The sequence below is a fragment of the Anopheles maculipalpis genome, chromosome 3RL (genome assembly GCF_943734695.1).
Source record: "Anopheles maculipalpis chromosome 3RL, idAnoMacuDA_375_x, whole genome shotgun sequence".
Lineage (NCBI taxonomy): Eukaryota > Metazoa > Arthropoda > Insecta > Diptera > Culicidae > Anopheles > Anopheles maculipalpis.
Genome location: NC_064872.1, coordinates 24831150 through 24852308, shown reverse-complemented (window position 1 = coordinate 24852308; position 21159 = coordinate 24831150). Strand labels below are relative to the sequence as shown.

General features: G+C 42.3%; 2 protein-coding genes across 3 annotated transcripts in view; both read left to right on the top strand.

Annotated features, from left to right (window-relative positions):
* LOC126565193 (ubiquitin thioesterase otubain-like) overlaps window positions 1-6892 on the top strand; it is a 345090-nt gene extending 338198 nt beyond the window's left edge. Inside the window, exon 3 of one of the 2 annotated variants that reach the window (XM_050222343.1) lies at window positions 6883-6892. The gene's annotated coding sequence lies outside the window, so the exon portion shown is untranslated. Of the gene's footprint in view, window positions 1-4950; window positions 4961-6882 lie in introns of those variants that run through there. The other variant, XM_050222342.1, reaches the window with a different exon arrangement.
* LOC126565697 (uncharacterized) overlaps window positions 1-21159 on the top strand; it is a 341656-nt gene that overhangs the window by 47345 nt on the left and 273152 nt on the right. The gene's annotated exons all lie outside the window — the stretch shown is intronic.

Here is a 21159-nt window from a genome sequence, read left to right as displayed (position 1 = left end):
TCTTTCTGCGATTTATAAAAAAAAACAAAAAAAAAAAGATCGTTTGTACTATACTCGGTGTAGCATTAAACGTTTCATATGTGTCGCGAGGGCGCGCACAAGCGAACGATCCAATCGGCGCCGTCGCTAGCATGATCACGGCCGATCGCTATGATTTGTGCAACGGTCGTTAAATAGTTGGTGTGGTTCCGTGGTTCCTATTGGTTGGTGTGGTTGTTTTTTCCTTCTGCCGCTTTTCTTTCGTTGGGTTACTGTTTTTGGGGTTTGCATAAGCAAACCGTTGGTTTCCGTTGGAGGTGGTAAGATTGTTATTGTTTCGTCACGCGCTGCTAGTGATGGTATTGTACCGGCAGGGCGGTTGTTTACACTGCTGGAGGTTTGTTGTTTTTACTCAGCGCTTGTAAAACGGATGACATTTAATGCAGTTAATTGTGCTGCATTAAAGGGTTAATTATCGTTTCGGAAACATTAATGGCTATAAAGTGGTTGATAAGTGAGAGAGCAATTAGTACAGCCCTTTCGGAGCAAACCCCGTGTCGAGCGGATCAATAAAAGGAAAGGTTATGGCGAGCGTCCTTCTGCTTCCTTTTATCACGGGGGGAAATATAATTTGATTGGATCTTTTCACCCGCTATAGTAAGAGTACGTGTGTTTGATGTGCGGATACTCCGTCTGCTGCTCGGACGTAAAATGATCTGAATTCGTAATCAGCTGACAAGTGTAATACGTGGAAATAAAAGCAAAAAAAAAAACCAGACCCTTCATGCGTGAAACCATTTTCCTGCTTCCATCAACCAGGAACCGAGAACGGGAAACGTGAAACGCAAAATTCACATAATCGACCCGGTTTTTGATCATGTTTGTTCCTATTGAGGTACCATATACAGGTGCCCATAAGAGGAAGGGCTGGAAGGGTCGGAAACTGTGAATGGTCCCGAAAAGAATAAAGTGCGACAATTTACACCTCGCCACGGACAACACGTCTTTTTTTTTGCATTCTCACCACGCTGCGGTACGAACGGGTGGGTTTTCCTACCATGTTTGGGTGTTTGGTGTGCACACACGCGGGTCGATGGTAATCGTTCGAAGTGGCCGACGAGACCGGTGCGTACGCGTTTGCTGGCGGGAAAAACTCACCCCTGGTTGCTTACGTGTCACAATCCATCAGCACCTCGGTGTGCCGCGCGCAGCACGAGGTGGATTTGTAGACGAAACGTCGCAGACGATTGCGAAATTGCGATTGATCTCCATTTTACACGTGCCGCCTGGCACAAAACCTGTGCTCACGCTTAATGCGGTGCCGACCGGAACGGTACGGTTCGCGTATGTCTAGTTTTTTTTTTGTCAACGATGGGGTGAGCAAACGGTTAACAAGCTGCTGCTGCTTCACACCTGACACCCTTAAGGGGACATTTAATGGCACTGCATTTATTTATTGTTTGGCTGGTTTTAACGATGTTTCTATATTTGAAGAGAGATGTCTTATGTGTGTTCGTGCCTGAAAAAATATATATTTTTATCCTATATCTTACAAAACTGTTGTTTTCATGTCGTTGAGACTAATATTAAGGCTTGCATTTTTTGAGTGACTTAATAAAAAAACTAGTAATTTTAGACTAAAATGGCCTGGTCAGTCTGTACTGTAGCTGACTTTGATAATCCCAGGAGAGACAAGACTTGATTCTATTATATAATTACTATCATACAATAGTTCAACACAAGCACTGCAATTGATTGCATACTTACTACTTATCTGACTCAAAAAATGCTTCGTGGTCTTACCGTGGAGCAATAATCCTTGTTCACCTCTTGATCTAGTACTATCATATTATCCTTTCTCCTTTCTTTTTGACTCCACAACCATAAGAAGTCTTGATAGTCAATCGTGCGTATGAGGATACGATGCAGAAAAGATTCGATATTCGGTCGTGCCGCAATAATCGTCGATATCGGCTCCAACTGCCAGTCCATTATCCCGATCGTTTTGATGGACGTATCAACGCCATCTCTGAATCTCAACTATTGTGATAAAAGAAAAACAAAACTAGAACTATTTCGAAAGAGTCAAAACCTTTTGTGTATTGTTTATGTTATTGTAATTTTTGTTTGTTTATCCCTCTTATGCTTATTTATATTTGAAACAAAAACCAAAAACTGAAAAATAAACATACGGCAAGAGGCGAATGTAGTCATGTGGCTCAAAGCTATTATTGTAAAAAAAAACTCCTTCTCTATCCATGAGGACGGCTTAAAAAGGCCTTACCGATTTGGTAATTCGGTGCCATTCTCATGACACTTCCAACCCACTGGAGACTGGTTTCGTTAGTTTTGGACAAAGTCTATGTCTCAGGCGCATATTTCTTTACAGACTTTAAGGATTGTACAGACTAAACATATGTTTTAATTGGAGACGTTTCTTGTCACTTGAGTATGATCAGCATCCTCACGTGATTTTTCCAGGACTCAGCTGTTTACATTATATCTGAGTAAATCAGTATAATAAAATAGGACTCAGGGGCGGCGGGCCGGGGGAGGATGTTTCAAACGTATGTCGTAGTCATTTTTATAATACTTTCCATTTTCTGCTTTCGATTAGTTCACATGTCAATTAAAAGGTAATTATTAACCACAAAATTGCTCTTCATTTCTACAAACAAACAAAAGTCCTGTTGGACTCATTCATTCATGAAACTTGATCAATGTTAAGAAAAATCTGAGATGGTCGGTAGGAATCATGAAAACATGTCGTTTAAGGGTGCTGGTCTGTGGATCGGTAGGCTTATCAAAAATCGGTAGGAATATATATAAAACTATAGTTCTGGTCACACTGATCCTGTGTGATAGTTTCCAAATATCTCATCGAGTTATACATAAGACAAAATAGATTGAGAGTAATTGATGTCAAGATTCCAATCACTCGACATTGATTCTTTAGCCTATAAAATCAAAATAAAATCTCATCTCATGTTTTTTGGACCAAAAGGCATATAAAACTGGGTCCTTTGACACAGACGGGAAGTCGTGTTGGATGATTTCAAAATTAAAGGCCGTAGTTCAATTCGCATTAAACGTGTTTACGCGTGGCTTTGAACTTGGTCTAACTTTCCTACCGCTGCTAGCAACCGAGCTTGTAATGAAAAAAACAATTGAATTATGGTTTTCAGCTCACCAGCGCACCATTCAATCCACGATCGAATCCAAGCTGATATCGGTCCAATTGTAAGCAAAACCGTGCAAGACGCATCCTGTGCAACGCATCATCGTACACACGCGATCTTGTTTGGAGACGTAAACGCACATCACTTTTCCATTCGGGTACACGTGAGCATCGATAAACAGCAAACCGCGGCAAAAACAATAGCAGCAGCGAGGCACAATTGTCTCATAGCACCATCGAAGCAGATATTTGTTCTCGAGACGACGTACAATTGCGTGTAGATCACGGCTTGTAATTAGTAGCAGCCCGTACACACCCTTTCCGAAACAGCGTAAAATGGCTTATTATAACGATACTGTTTTACGCATTTCACTATCGCGGCTTGCAACAATCCCGGTGATGCGTTCGATGCATTTCTCGATACGTGATGAAGTCACGCACGCATCGGCGCTCTGTGCTTTTGGGCGATCGGATCAGGAGAACATTGCATACTGCATCCGGATTTGATTGTGAATCGCGGGTAAGATCACGGATCTTGGCATTGGAAATGATCGGTTAAGGGAGCGCTCGGCGATGAATTTAAAATTGGCTACATCTAATCAGACCATAATAGACCAAATAGAGGGTTGTAGTTTTATTGCGTTGAAGCAATTAAAGGCGGTTGGAACATTGGCTATTTTATGCAGGTTCGTGCGTGTTGTGAGGTGTGTGTGTGTGTGTGTGTGTGTGTGTGTGTGTGTGTGTGTGTGAAATTTACCCTTAGCTTTGCATGATTTATGAAAAATTTGGATAAAACTCAGTAAAATAAATTTTATTAAACTATGACTGTTTGACACCGAAATGTCAAATGGTATGATCCAACCTGGCGAGTAGAAGATGTCAGATTGGAGTGGAAGGTAGAGGAGGAAGAGAGAGTAAAAAATTAGTTAGATATGAGCACGCGTCGTTATCGGGTCGCTCCAAATATCGAAACATTTTTGTAATTACTAAAAGGAAATATACACAACGTAGGGACTGAGACATTTGAGTCTTTTTATTTAAGTACACGATAACGGTACAAAACAATGACTATGGTTTAATTGTGACACTCATTCTACAAAGGGCAGTCAAAAACTTAACACTCGCAGTAAACAAATAAAAACAAGTTTTTAAAATATTTATGAACAATTGACCAAAAGGGCAAGATAATGAATGAATGATTTTCAAGCTAAACTACAATAACTTTGAGCTAAAATGTTTGATTAACAAGATGAGTTCAAGTTTATTGTTTGGTTGAAAGTAAGCTTTGACTGCACAATTTTGGGAGATAGCTATTACTGTAACCGAAGTAGAATCATGCAGCTCTTTAAGACAAAACATTTGCATAGAACAGAATATCCAAATACGTGTTATCAGTAAATCTTAGTAAGCCATAACATGCCAAGCTGGCCTGACTTGACGAAGTGGGAAGTCAATACAAATCGCTGATGCCATGAATATCATAAGCTTAAGGATCTCGTATGTAGTCAAATGATCAAACGAACTTTACACTTGTGAAATGATCGAACAAACTTCCGGACAGAGCTAAAATTATGATGAGTTCCTCCATGCTAGAACACACCAGCAAAGATGGTCATGTTCCAGAGGATTCGTCACTCGAACACGCTAAAGTCCTCTACAACATTGAGTTTGTCGCCGTCAACAAATACGCCGCTTCCCATTCGGGCACTATCTCGGGTTGAGCTTCCGGCAAGCAGGTATTTCTTCTTCGTCGCATTGATCAACAATCCAATTCTTGCTGCTGCACGTTTGAGTCGGGTGTGCGGCTCACACACCTTCTCTATCATCTTGCAGATTCTGTCAATGTCGCGAATGCGAGACCAAGAAATGGTATCGTAGGCTGCTTTTAAATCGATGAACAAGTGTTGCGTAGGGATCTGGCGCTCTCTTCATTTCTGGAGGATCTGCATGAGGGTGAAAATTTGGTCGGTAGCGGATTTGGTTCTGATGACATGGTGATATCACCAAATAGTAAATCGCCACTACAATTCCTCTCAAAACATAGTTCGCGGTCTCGGACAGTAGAAGAAAGAATGGTTCTACTAAGTACTTTTTGAGTTGTACGATAGCCTGACGATTGTGAAGAGAATCGGGCTTGCAGGCAGCGGATGGTCTTGTAGTGATAATGCCACAGAACGACGCAGCTAAATCCTTTAAGGGCTCCACGTGGGCAGAGTAGGCGATCAGGGGTAGTGAGGGGCCTTATTAACTAAGTGAGAATAGTAGCTAATTTACAATCGCATAATTATCGCATGACGCGTTAGATTCGATAGTGAAACCACGTAACAAAATGTTCTGTTGTGTTCTTCTAAACCTCAACGTCAGCAACAGTGAAAATAATGTAACAGTATATCTTGTGCTCCAGATCGATTATATTTATCAAAAGTTATTTGTAAGTCAATTTTCAACACATGCAAGAGGATCATTAACGACCCGAATCTAGAACATTGAAGTGCATCAAACTACGGTCCAGCTTTAGTGATCGTTCGCAAGAGATTATTAATGATCTGGAGCAACCGGGGATAGGTTTAAAGGGGCGATTGGTTTGTTCAACTCTAATCTGCTAACCGAAGTGTATTATTTTTTGTTTCGTTAGCAACCAGTGCGTGCTCAATGTGTTGATAGTTTGATTTAAGCCGCACTGGGACCAGAAGCCATCATCAGAGATTAGAACTTACCGGAGGCGTGTACACTGTACACTCGGGTCAAAACAAGATTGGATCCCCATCGGAAAGGGATTTGGGGGTATTGTGGGGGAAGGAGTGTAATTAATTTTCCGAATCAGTTTTTGCACTCACCCTGGAGATCACTCACATACACACACATACATACACTATCGCCCGGTCAATATCTAATAATTAACCAAAATCCCTCGTCTAAAATGGGCCATTGGTTGGGTCGGGCACGCACCCGGTTTTTGTTTAGTTTTACTGCTGCAGACGGTTCGGGTGAACGAAACCGTTTTTGACGGTTTTCATCAATTTGCCCTCAAGGCATTGCAGGATAGTCAGCAATGAAAAAAAAAAAGATAAAAATTAAAGGTGGCACCGCTATTGTAGGACAACAAACTGGGCAACATTTCTGCACGAAGCAGCAACACTTCCGTGGCGCAGGAGACGAACTAAACCCGGGAAGCATAAACAAAACATTAATCAGGTTCGTTTTCCCTCCCTCACTGTTCCAACAGTGCGTGCAACCCGCTCGAGAATCTTCAGCAGCGAGACTCGGGAGCAGTAGTTTTTTTCTAAATGGCAAAAATTTAATAGTCAAAGCCATTATTTTCTGTCGTTTTGTTCCTTCGCTTTAGGTTCGATCGTGGCTGGTCTACGAGTCCACGAACGCGGTGTAACCACGTATATTGAACGGTTCGTGTCAAATCGCTCCAGATTGGTGTGGATGTGGCCCCGTGTACGCGAGGAGCGCGATAACAGAATGGAGCAAGACGTACAAAGATAGCATTCACCGGCCTAACTACCATCCTAGGCGTCCTGGTGACGCAGGGTGACGCTCGCTCTATCATTCATCATCATGCGACATGGTTTCGAGCGCGCGCTCGCGCTGCCTAGCTCACCAACTCTCTGTAGTTTTGCAGCAGAGTTTAAGCCCCGGCTCGGCCGAAGACAAAAAGCGATGACCATAAATTATAACATCATTATAATTCCAGCGCTGCGCCAGAGCCGCGTGAGGCTGTGCTGGAGTTGGACAGCGGAGGAGAAGATCCCTCGGGTCGTGTCGTGCGGCCTAGCGAATGACAACGAGGTATACTCACACGAACAAAGCGAAAAAAAAGGAAAAAAACGCGATCGTCAATGTTGTTTCGTGTGTGTAGTGCTTCATCTGCTCATGTCTGGTCTGTACGTATTCCATTCATGACTTGTGGCTTAGATTTAGGAAGAAGAAGCACACGAAGAAGAAAAAAAAACGGGGTTTACAACACAAACCGAATGAATGGACCAGTGATCCGTTACTGTTCGTTTGTGGTGGAAAGTTAAGCTTAGAAGGGGGTAAACAGTTAAAACGAAAGATTTAAGCGACGAACCTAGAACCTTGGTGCTGGTCACTGCATCAAGCCACCTGATGGAGCATCAAATTTGGAAGCAGCGCTATAAAAATCGAATCAAAACAATCAAAATAAAAATTCATTATAGAAATTGATGTCTTTAACAAGATTTTCGATTACCCTCATCATTTAAATCGACGATGATCGCGGGATTTCGATTAGGCGTATTGGGGAGTTTCGAACGAGCAGTTAAACGTTTGCACAAGGTCTTGTGTTCTTGAAGAGAGCAAAACAACTGCTAACATGAATTTGTTTAGCGAAAAGTAGCTCGCTTGGTTAAGGAATTATTTATGACTGCTGTTCGGTTAAAATCAGTTAAGAAAAGTTTTACTCAATGGATACGATGGAAACAGTGTATTAGAATAGAAAATATGACTAAAATTAGAGAATAAATGAGATGAAATGATTTAAAAAAGCGAAAAATTTACGGTTTATAGGAAATGTGACAATCATGCCTGCTTGTAAAAAAAAAAAACAAAAATTCCTGTTTTGTTACCTGTTTTCCGTAAGAAGGGCCTGGCCTTTTTTTGATAAACTATTAAACTTTACAAAAACGCTTAATGCTACAGAAAGCTTTTAAAATCATTAACAAGCAAGAAAGACTTCAATGCCAAAGTAAGCAACGAACGGAATGATTTATTTTTCCGATTTTCTTTACGATGTCGTTTATTTTAATTTATTGCATTGAAGAGATTTTCTTTCGGCAAAGAAAGCAAAAACTTGAATTTAATATAAAATTATGCAAAACTGATCAACAGACGAACAGAATTTTCATTTGCTTTTTATAATGTGTTAAACACACGTTATATTTTTATTATTCACTCAAGGACATGCGTTACACGAATCTTCTGAGTGATTAACCGTTCGTACACTCCATAATGAGATCAGTTTTAGGGAGGAAAAACAAAAACACGCAATAAAATATTGGTGAGATTTATGTTAGCATGACCGTGCAGCGTGTCACGCACAGTAAAGCAGTAGTGGGACGTTAAACAATCATCCTCATCTTACGCTTTTCAATACGCTTACGAGACAGTTTCCCGTTTCGGTTGACCCCTTAGGTGTGCCTTTTTATCCAGCCCAGCAACGGACACTGATTTGAACCATTTATTAGAAGTGCTAAACATGGACAACGTGATCGGCATGTGTTTTTCTTCCCTTTTTGAATGTTGATTTCACTCCACATTTGTTGTTGTTGTTGTTGTTGGTTGCTGTTATACCTCCCCCCCCCCCTCTATTTTTATATCTCTCTTTTTTTCTCTCTCTTTTTCCAGGGTAATCATGTTGTTTATTATTTTTTATTTTCCGTTTGACCTCAGCACCGTGCGTGGTGTGTTTCGGTTTGCTGGTGTGATGCTGACCGGAAATGAAATTATCGTAATTAGGGACGATTTAGTTACACCCCGTGCATGGCATTCGGTGTGCGTGCGTGTCTTTTCTTTGGGGTGGGTGCCATTCGAGGTTGTGATGGTAGCAATTTTTGAATGAGTTTTGTTTTGGGTTTTGTAAACCCATGACGAGATCGAGGTGCAGAGGGTAGCACAGATCAGCAGAAGTGGATAGTTAAAACAGTGATTTATGAAGCGTCGTACCACCTGTGGGGCTTAAGCAGGGAGCGTGTGGTTGCTTAGAAATAGGAAAAACATAATTATTTGCTCGCCTCAGGTGTTAAGATTAATGTACGTCCGAGCGATGAGTATATGGATACGGGAAAATGGAGATGGGATGACGAGTGGGGTTTTTAGAAGAAATTATTGAATGAATTATTGGAGAGAAGCGATGTATCGTGTCAATCTTTTTCTCAAAGGCAGCATACCGTTCAATACTCCATGATCGGTTTGTAGATAATTTGATGATTGGGCATGGTAATGTTTCTGAGTTGTAGCTACAGATGAAATGTATTTTATAAATGATCTTTTATAAATGATCTTTTACAAAATAAACAATACTTTTTAATTTAAGATTCCTCCACACGAAAAGATTAATTTCCGAGCTCGTGATCGTCCAAAAGTTGGAAACACACACATCCACGCACACATAATCTTCCAACAATCCCCCAAAGGCGGCTCGGAGCGCGGCCGTAATCCGTCCATCCGTACCGGTCATCATTTGATCATTTGTTTTTCGCCATGTCGGCCGGAGTCGCGGCAGTGGCCAAACACGAAGCAATTTCGGCAGCCGTAAAAAAGGCATACCAACACTGACCGCCTCCGGGGAGTGTTATGTTCCCCCGTGTCTGGCCGTTTCCAATTTTGGAGTGACCGATCCGTAGCCCACGATACACAAGAGCGAGCTACATTGCGAGGTATGCCACCTTCGGGGGGACCCCCGAAAGCTAAGCGGATTTAGTACGGGTTGGTTTTGGTTGATTCGTGCCGGAGGAGATATATGGGAGTGATAGCGCCGCCATCAGAGGCGTCTAAAATGTGGAGTTGCGTTTTGTTTAGATCGTGGCGATGAGAGACGTTGGTGACCGGGGGAGATTGGTTTTTTTCCCCTTTAGACTGGAACATTTGGGGAGGGGGTTAGCACTCTGGTTCCGATGACTCTGCGCTACCAACTGCTGGTCGCTGTCACTGGCCGGGCGAGCCGCACAATGACTTTCTAGTTTGGACGGCGCAAACCGTACAAACAACTCAGAACACCAAAAAAAAAAAACGAGCCTCAAACCCACTAATGGGAATGGTGACTTGATGAAAATGGTTATGACTTAACTGGATCCTTGGCGCGCTAGTAAAACCCACCTGAAGAAGGATGACGCCTGGGATTTATTAGAGATTTAATATCGGGAACTATCGGTTCGATTTGGATTTCTTTTCTTCCTTTACCTCCGTCGCTCTCGATGCTTTTGTTTTCGGCACGTTCGGATATTGTTTCTCTAATGCGGTTCACCAATCGAGGGCTTACGGTGTGTACTAACGAAATGAAACGATCTGTCGATCGGCATTATCGCGCCTCAAAATGGACTTCGACCAAAAATCGTAATCGATGTCGGATAAATTTTGGTGGGTAGATTAACCAGGCAAAGTAGAGGAAGAGCAAGAAAAAAAACCTTTTTTTTTTATAGAGCTGTAATTATGCGATCGGGATCAATTCTGTTCAACTTAAACTCTTTAAGTGTTTGTGTGTGCCGGTGGATAAGTTTTTTTTTACGAAGAGTTAACGATCGTCGATACAAGCATATTTGCGTTGGAAACATTTTCCCATGGTTCTACACACACACACACACTCACAAACACAACAGGATCTTCCTGCGTATTCCTGCGACCAGAAGCGACATATATCATGACCGCAGCAACATGTCGTTGCAATTGCAAACGGGGGCACCACAGTGCAGTAGCTGGGCAGCCTTCCTCGGAACATACGTTTAATTATTTTATTTCGCAGCGTCCGTAATGTCCTCGGGATACGGGTAAGTCGCTAACTGTACGAGAGGCTTTAAACCACCATACCGTTGCCGGTTGCTGGCACATCCTGTGTATGTGCGTGGAAAAGGGCTGGAAGTTATCCCGTAACTTTGCTGGAAGCGTTTAAAGCTGTTCATGGTGGCGAGCGGGTGAGCAAAAATAAAACAAAAAGGAAGAAACCAAGATGGTAAAGGGAGTCGACATAAAAACAAAACTCCCCGAGGGCTTTTACTTCTGCTGCTGCTGCCGAATCGATACATAAGTGAGCCAGCGGAATCAGTTTAGTTATAGGTTTCTCGAGTGAATGGGTGAACTATACGAAAGGTGCAGTAAAGATGCAGAAAAAAGCTCCGTCATATACGTACGGTAAATAATAAATGTATGACAGTTCAGATGACAAATTGAAACGACATGCTTTAAAATGGGAAATAAAAAGGTGGTGAGTTGGCAAGAATAAAATTGGTTGTAAAGCGCTATATCGTAGAATTCGCTCAGAGAATTTGATTTTGAAAACATTGTCTGATAGCGGGGGGAACTATTTAATGTATCTTCTTTCTTTTTTTACTCTAAGAGCTCGAAAGTAATTTGTCTACCATTCCTAGCTTTCCTTGACTTTCTTTTTAGCGCAACTCAATAAATAAATAAATAAATAAACTAAAAAATAAATAAAATATTGAATAATATGAAAACAAAAGTTAATTTGTCAAATATTGTTAACATTGTACAAATCGGCATAAAACTCCTATCATTTTATTAAAAACAGTCTAAAACTAAGATACGTCACGATAAAAAAGGAAGGAGAGATTTAATTAAAAAGTAAATTATGGGATGGCCTAGTCTGGATGGAAAGAGAAATTGTTATAATCTAGAATTACTAAAATGCAAATTTGAAACAGTAAAGTTTAGCTCAAATTAGCTTTGAAGATGATAAGTTATTTATACATATTTTTTTAATAATAATTTTTGGCGGGACGTCACCGCATTGCTAACTCCATGTGTGACTGGAACAATGAATATTAACAATAAGGCAGGCTCGATAACCACCAAATCAATATCATAAATCCAAGCTTTAAAATACGTTGAAAACAATTACCATTATTGAAAAATGAGAAAGACTTCATCGCCACAGCAAACAACGAACCTGCCACAGTTATTAATTTTTGAAAGGTTATACTTGAACAACTGTAAATGAAGACCATGATTCAAACCAAACTAGCATAATAGTTACAAAACTTAACAAATTAAAACCAATAAAAATCACAAAAAACATAAATGTTTTTTTCTATTCAAATAGAACGGCCTGGTAATTTTTATATAAAATTAATGGATAAAATCTCTAAATAAGGATTTGTTTATTATTTAAAATTTCATGGATCTTTACGTGTGGTACAAAATGGGGAATTGATGAAAAAATGATACTTGTACAACTTGGAATGAGAAGTAGTGTTTGAAATCTGAGTGACACGGTAGCAATAAAGCTTAACGATAATTAAAAACTATTGAAATTCTGCATGAATGTTCTAGAAATACTTGAAAATCTCATTATGAAATGAACAAACACACTGTCAAAACTAATAATTTTTCGAAAGACAGTACCGGATCAACCTGAAAACGAATAGCATTTTAAAACATAAACCAACCATCACACAACGATGTTAGAATATGATAATCAATAATTAATAATCTTTAATGTCACAAAACATACCAAAAACGGTTGTTCGTACGTGTAACTGTGTGGTTAGCAAACAAAGAGAAAAAACACAACTGGAGCCGAAGCTTGTAGAAGATTAATTTAAACAAGTATTGAGAGATATATTTTATCACGCTATCAGCTCGATTATCAGCTTCACGTGCAAATGTGTCGCGTGTGGCGACCGGCATTGGCATTGCGTGATATTTTATGCGTCATTTGGTTCGTTGGATGGAATTACAATCCCCCTCCGCTAGGTCCTTCGCTTTTATGTTTGCAATTTTGTAGCGAGCCCAAGCCGATGGGAATGCTTGACCGGAAACGGGATAACTATTTTGGCCGCTAGGCCAAAAGGCTGCTCGCTGGGGTACGTCGGTGGGAGCTGGTAGATTTTTTATGATTCAATTTTTTGCGAGCGCTGTATAGCTTTTTTAATTACAACCATATATGCAACCTGGATATGGGAGGGCGCTACAGCCCGAGTGGTTTTCATTGCCAAGTGCATACACGCTTGCACGTAGGGTTGTCAGCATTGGAACTAGCGTGGTGAAATCGGTTACGGGTTGTAGTGGTCCGTTTCGTTCCACATGCAAATTAAAGTTCTTCGCACTTGTTTACTGCCTGAGTGTGAGTGTGTGTTTCAGGGCAAAAAGGAAAGGAAGCGGAAGGAGGACACCGAAAGACTCACCCGCCGGAGGGCAGTGATCTTCGGCAGTAAAGCTACAGAAACGGTGCAGGGTCTCATTTCCTGTTCGTGATTAAAGAAGCTCGCACATCCACAAAACGGGTAGCAAGTGTTTATGGTCGACGCTGGCCCTTCTAGCTGGTATTGCAAAAAGGTAACGGACGCGCCGTAGTTGCGCTTTTCCGCACGCATTTACCTAGCCATTTGGGGTTGAAGCTTTTGCAGCAGCTTGCGGTTGCTCGGCTGGTGCCAGTTTGAAACTGAGCGCAGAGTGCCTGCAGGCATTAGGTTCGGGTGCAGATTTCTTAGAAGATAGGAAGATGGAAGTGGAGTGGTAGAGGAGAAGAGAAGCAATGGTAGTCATATTTACAAACGTCATTTGGCCGTTTACTGTATTATTAGTTTGTTTTAAAGGCAAAATTGCACCCAGGGCGATCGAGACGACTGGCAAAACGGCTCGTTGGTCAGCAGATGGAACCATGAATGGAAATCTCGAACGGTTTTCGTACGATGAAGATAGTTGGGCGCAGGTTGTTGTTGTGGTGCTGTTCGTTAGTTGAGGTATCTAATTGTCGTACTGTTCGTTAACTACCGTAGAAAAAAAGCTTCAGCCAAAACATGTAGTCAACACATTTTAAACCCACAGATGTATTGGGATTAAAAATTTTAATTTAAATTTTATTAGTTGCGCTCATTTTTGGGCAATTATTGTGCTTCGCAATTATACAAATCACTACTTGCGCATCACATTAAGCTCTGCATTCCAGCAGGAGCATTCAGAGTTCGAAAACTAATTATTTTGGGGCCGATTTTTAACGACTTCTGTTCGACGCAAACCGGAAGTTTGGGCGGAGCAGTCAGGAATTACTTGGCAGACTCTTCTGAAAAGGTTTCAAGGACACTCCGCGAAAGCTCATCCCGCAAAAGCAGCCTCCGGGCAAAAGGGAGTTAAATTTATGATCCAGCGCATCGGCCTTACGGCTATCGGGATCGGGATTCAGTCGGTTGAAGTTTTCATGGACTTTGAATGACCACCACCAGAAAACGTTTAAATTATTCATAAACGTTTTGGCGCAGTTTTTGGCGGAATGTTGGTGTTTCGATTTTCTCGTTAGCTGACGTTGCCTCCCCGTTTCACGAATTCGCGAGGTTTTACGTGTTTTAATTTAGCTGGATTACCTTGTCTTCTACCTACATCCGCAAAAATTCCCTCAACTTTAACTCCCGTAAACTGACGCCCCTGATGGGTGGTTGCTCAAAAGGTGTGGTCATATTTATTTCTTATCCATTTTTTTTGCGAATTACGCTTGGTTCTTTAGTTTTCAGCTTTTAGTGTTTTATTTTTACTGCCGACTATGAGTGTGCGCTACAATTATGCATTTTATTTTTCGAAAAAACCTCACCAGACCAGCCGGAAATCGTTACACCGCGCGCTGGCATGGTGGCAAAGGTAAATCGCTGTTGGGCTTCAACGAAACAAAAAACCAAAGCAATAAAAAAGGACTCCAAATTAAAAACAAAACAAGAACTCCCGGTCCCGAAAAAGGGCCGCAATTCGGAAGCACCCTACGGCTCAACAAACCGGCCCTTAAAGAGATGAATCCGCAAACGCAAACGTTATCCTGACGCCCGCGGTTGGTACAGCAGGGCTTACTGGTTGAACGGCAGCATCAGCCACGGTTCGTCGAGTAATTGCACAGTTCTTGCCGGACAGCTCCTTTTTTTTATTGCGGGTTGCGTTTTTACGTGAAATTATGCTTTCCTGCGTGCCGTTCTTTCTCTTTTTCTTTCGCTTGCCGAAATATGTTTTTTTTTTGTTTATCGTGAGATGGAATGCATTTGCAGGTTTGCGTGCTGCGAGAAGAATCTTTGCTGTTTTTCTTCTGGAGGTCTTGTCAGCGAAAAAAAAAAAAGTTTGGCTCGTCTTGTAGATCGATTTACCCCGGGAACGAAGTTAGCGTTTATTCTTACCCGATCATATCGTCGATTGTTCGTGGGTAAGCTCATTTCATTGAGCCAATTTTACAAACGTGCTACCGAACGTGCGTCCTGTTTCTCCGGGTGCGAGCACTCACACACACACATTCTTTTCTCCATTGGACTCCCCTGGACTGCCATCATGGCGTATCAGCTCGGTCACGGCAGGCACCGGAATGAGTGCACCGGAATGAATGAGGCACCGGATTGAGAGTGAATGAGGTTGCTCAAGTCACGATAATAACCGATGATTGAAAAGACTGGAGACTGAGGTCAGCTGGCGGAAAATTGAACTGTCCGTATTTTTCCCGCTGTTTGCTTCATGAAGCGTTGTGTTGAACGATATGAAATTCATTGATGAAACTGGTGTACTGGAACAGTTGATTTTTTCGGGTGACTTTCTCTGATGATCTGGTTGATCTCTGACGCTCCGTAGAGTGCTCGTGAGGTAGAGAATGATCATTGACTGTTCAGTACGATTCTGCACGAGTGTGCGATGAAGGAAGATGGCATTTTAATTAAAATTGTGATATTATTTAAAAAGCAACGAAAACGTGCTTGTGGCTTTGATGGATGTTTGTTGAATGAGTTCGACGAGTGTAGATGAATCAAATTCGTAGTTGAATGCTAAAGGGTTGGTTCTCCCAAGCTCCCAAAAAAAAAATGAAAAACTTGGGCATTTGAAGCATAATGTTGTAAGTTCAACCATAACAACATCTTGATTATTAAATAGTAATCATCAAAGCATTAGTAAAGGGCAACTCTGAAGTATTAGATTAGAGTATGTTGCCTCGAGCTTCCATAAGTACTTTGTGATAAAAATCTACGCCGAGCTTATTGTGTTGCTTCGAGTTTTGTATCAGTTTATTCGGGTTCCTGCAGTAATTAATGAGCAGATTCCTTTCTGATGATGCAAAAGGAATCAGAAAAAGCTTTTTGATAGTCGTCATATAAAAAGAGAGTTTGAGTGTGGACAAATTTCCACCCAGTAGTTCACTAGTATATTGATGGTATAAGAAAATAGTTAGTTAGTGGTGAACAACAAGTAATTAAACAAAGTAACAGCTCAAACTTATCAGTTACTCAAGGAACCCTAGTCTAACGAGACTGGGTGTACGACTCACTAGGTTACATGAGTTTAAGTTCATGCGCTTACATGATCTCTAAACCTTCGAATCAGCTTATCGGAGCCACTAAGACAGCATAGTCCAGCACTCGTACTCGTAGGAAACTACTGTGCTTATCGATGTGCGACATATTGTGCAATTCGTGTGTCAAAATGCATTTTTATTATGCAACAGAAAATTTTTGGAGGGTTGAGGTCGAATCAGACGGCTTTAGTTATAATTTTGTACTGAAATCACTTATTTACTTACTTACCTACTTACTTATCAGGCGCTATAACCGCTGTGCGGTCTTGACATGTCGCAGCAGAAGTCATCCTCCCACCTCATTCTAGACCTACCAAGCCTCCCCTGTCCGTGTGGGCGGTCTAAAAAGGACTCTCTGGGTCTGGGTCGTCCGTTGCCATGCGTATAACATTGCCAGCCCATCGGAGCCTGGCGAGCCTAAGGTCGCTGCATGACAGTGAGGTCGTTATAAAGATTGTACAGCTCGTCGTTGTAGCGGCTCCTCCATTGTCCTTAAACACATACGGGGCCAACGATCCTTCTGAGCATCTTCCTCTCGAACGTGGCCAAGAGGACTTCGTCTGTTTTGGACGGGGTTCATGTCTCAGAGGCGTATGAGAGTACTGGGACTATAAAGGTACGATACAGTCCCAGCTTCAACCTTCACGACAGGTTTTTTGAGTTGAGATGTTTCCTCAGGCTGTAGAAAGACCGGCTGGAAGCCAGCATCCTAGCGCGCGATTCCGTCTCTATGCTGTTTTCTGTGCTGACTTTTGTGCACCCGAGATAGGTGAAGTTTTCGACGACCTCAAATTTGCGGTCACCTATGCCCCACGTAGTTCTGGATTTCTTAGGAAGGCCGCTGATGGTGCCACCATCAATTTGGTCTTTGCCTCGTTCATCTGTAACCCGAGGTTTTCTGCCGCCTGCTCGATCCTGCAGCGCCAAGTTGAATAGGAGACAGGCGAGCCTATCTCCCTGACGTAGACCTTTGGTGGTAGGAAAGGACTCTGAGAGTTTTCCATCCACCTTCACCTGGCATGTGACGTTGGTAATGATCATTCTAACAAGCCTGATCAGTTTGGCCGGGATTCCCTGGCTATGCTATCATATGCGGCCTTTAAATCTATGAACCACCATTGAAAATATATACACCGTTGCCTACAGATGCGCACCACCACCTTTTTTTAAACTCTAATGTACAGTTACTGTGAAGTAGGGCACCACCCTATTGTCATTGTGAAAAAATCTATCAAATATTCAAAAATTTGGAAATGGTTTCCTTGCATACCCTCACGCAAAACACAACATTAAAACTGGATCATATCTCCATCAACTATATACCAAAGGACCCTAGCATTAAAGGGCCAGCAATAATTACGGCTGCTGTAAGTTGCAGTTCGAAATGGTGATTCGTTTAATATTCGCCCCACCGTTTTCCGTATGCTGCCAGACACTGGGAGCTGTTATTTAGTCTCTTTACTGTGGTCGAGCCTTTTGAACGATCGAGACCCGGCTTTCGGTAGCCGTTATCGTGAAATTAGAAAATCAATCAAAAGGCCTTGAAGGCGTTTTGCGATTGATTGAAGCAAATTTAAATATTTATTAGGTGCGGTGCTGAAATATCGCCCGAGATTGGCTGAGTGCTGAGTGGCTCCCGGGTTCGGAACCGACTTAGGACGGTTCTCTAGTTTTCGGGACGCGTTTGGAATGTGGAGCAGAAGACAAAGAAGAGAAAGAAGAAGGGGGAAACATATGAACCAAGTGGGGACAACCTAAAATCAACCACAAAGCTTCCAAGTTACGCATGCTATTAGATCTGTGTGCGTTGGTACGGACGGTTTGATTCTTGTCATACTCGGCGAGGAACCTGAAGGTGCAAGAAAAGGGCGACCAAGGGTAGGGTAAGACTCGTGATTGATCTGCATAAATCAAACCCGGGGCAAGCAGACGAGTGGTCCTAGTTCGGGTGTTCATTTTGTTACAATTTATTTCTCCAGCTTTTTTCTTCTTTCTCTCGATCATCCACCTTCCGACTCCTCACGACGATTAGCCGCCAGATCGTGATGGCTGTCAGACGACGCTCGCAAATGGGGTAAACGGGTAACCGAAAACGCGGCACCTGAAAACTTGTTCGGCATTTTTTGGCCGTCGATCGATTTGATCGATCGGCTCGATAGTAGTGGTGAGCATATTTTATCGAAATATATCAAATGCGACGACGCTTGGGCTCTATCCTAGCTAGGAAACGGGCTGCTCCTAATCGGGCGACCCGATCGAAACCGAAAGGGCTTGGGTGCTACTGGCAAAGCGGCCGGTTTCAACATCGACATACCCGAGAGTCGAACCAAATCCCATTTGATTGAATGCAAATTAGTAGAGGGCTTTGATTAGAGAAATGTATGCACTCGCCTCGGACACCAGGCTTCGGTGGCTGAAATCATGATTAAATCGGATGGGAACAAAAAGCGCCAACTCACAAGAAACATTAAGTAGCTAACGGGCTGTCGGGGTTGAAATGTGAATGCTTTGAATATGCCACCGTGTCGATAATCGGTTGCTCGGAGTGGTATCGGTATTTTCTGTTGTGTTGTGCACGCAGACAGATTGAGTTCGAATTTTGGATGGATTTGGATAAATATGAGTAAACATGCGCGTTTTATGCTGCTGCGAGAGATGGAGATCGTAAGGAGGTAGAGATGTTGGAGGATTAATCGTAGGAAGGGAATTGTATTTCATCGACTCACCGAACAAGGGCTAAGCGCGCTAAGCAAGAACAAGCGATTTGAAGCTTGAGTAGAACAGAGTTAAAACGAGCTATAAATTGTTGGATGACTGTTTTAAGTATATTTAATAAAAACTAAGCGTCTATTAAGAACGCAATAAATCGAACAGAACGCAACTCGGACAGCAGTTCAAAAGAGATATTAAATAACTTGTACGCCTGCAATCAAAACAACAGTGAAGACTCGGATAGGATAAAGAAAGGGTAGAATAAAGAACCATCAGCAAAAAAAGAGTAAAACCAGAGAATACCATTTAAATTTGAAACTGATAAATTATCGAACACACAGTAGCGACTTTCGTTTCGAGCTAAACGGTTTCGAATGTAAATGAGTTCATTCAGTGTTTTGCGGCCCGGTGATGGTGGCGCTCGAAGGCTCGTTTTTTGGACATTCGTCCCTCTTCGTTTCGTTCTTAATCGCCGTTAAAGAACCGTTGGAGGACGAAAGGCGAAGATGAAATTTGGCCCAAGAACGGCAGACGTCTTCCGAAACGGCATTCGGCGGTAGTTTCTGAGCATTCAATCGTTCAATCGGCTGTCATGTAATTGGGGTCCCCGAAACTTGCTTCTGCTAAGTTTCAGAGGTAGACTGGGAAGAAGTTTTGAATGCAGACCAAATCCTGTCCCGACACGACACGGTGAGTATTTATAAGAAGCGAAACGATATATTCGATAGTTGAGCAATCGGGGAACGGAAAAGGATTTGGAAGCTTTTTTTTGGAGTACAGGAGATTCTTGGTAGTTGTGGCGGTACGCTGACTGATGAGTTTCATTAATTCGAACATTTCTCCTACGGTGTTGGAAAATATTTCACAAACTCGCAATGGCGTGAGAAATTGATTTATAAACTGTTGACCGGTTAGGTGAGGAGCGTGGACTTGGCAAATGCTGGCAAAGGCTGGGAAAGATATGTGAAGAATTTGTTGGTAGTCTCTTTCTTAGAGTGTGTATTTGGTCGGGAGAAGGAAAGAAGCTTATTGGTTATAAAGCGATAACTTGTGCTTTTAAAAAATTATGTTTGACGTTGTTTTTAGTTCTGATGCAGTATTTAGTTTAGTTTTTTTTGGCTAGTTCTTAGCCTATTTGACCATGAAATAATCAACAGATAAATACAGCTAAGATGAAGAAGAACATGAATGGTATCTTCGAAAGATGGGCAGTAAGGACTATCTGAGAGCTGGTCGTGTGAAGAAAGAACCTATTTGGCTATGGAGATCCTGACGGTAGTCAAAACCGAGGTGTCCCGGTAGTCTTGCGATAACAGCACCGTTTTTCAGATGGCAGGACCTAAGTTTAAATCCCGTCCGGACCCTTCCTCCGTAGTACGGTCTGACTATCGACCGCACTATACTATACTGACTATAGACCGTTGTATAGATAGAGTTGGATTCAGCGTGAGAATGTTGGATTCATGCCACGCCAGGAAGGTGATCGTTAACGACACGTTCGGCGCGACACGTAAAGCAGCACAGCGGGCACGTTGACTGGAAAAGGTGGAGTCTCAATTATCGGAGATCCGATGCAGCCGTGGATGAAGTAACCGAGTGTCCTGGAGACAGATTGGCGACCTTGTTGTTCTATCCTCACTAAGGGGGAAGGAACCCCGACCCTGCCGTGGGAATAGTTGCGCCGCTGTCGCTTACTCCACCGGGTTAATAGAACTTTTATCAGGCCCGGTGGTGTAGGCGACAGCGGCGCCGGTCTTCAAACGACAGGACTGGGGTTCAAATCCTATCCGGACTGTCCCGTAGTGACGATTGAGTATCCAGCTACGTGGTATCGGAGAGTCTAGTAAGCCATTTGAAGGCCGGCGTGACCTAGATAGTCGTTAGGCCGCGAGAAGAAGATTAGACCTGCTGCAGAAGAGCTCTTTACAGAGTAGAGCCGTCGAATATACCGGAATTATTTGTATATTTGAACGCCAAGAAAAGGCTTCATGGTATGGTATAGTTACCGACCAACTCATGGCGTTCGTCATTTTGGCGGTCGTGCGGACTTTAGACGGTGATACAGGCAAGGCAAAACTACTGCTGAGTATCTTCTTCTCGATCGTTTCTTGAACACAGAGAGAAAGAGAGGTCTGAGAAACGTATGTGAGTACATAGGATATACATGTTTTATATCGTCTTAGCTTTATCCGTCACGAAGGGTGTTAAGAGGAGTTTCCTCCGGGTGTAGTTATGACCCGATAAGAGTTAGCATCCTAGTAGGCAACTCAACATCTGTGTT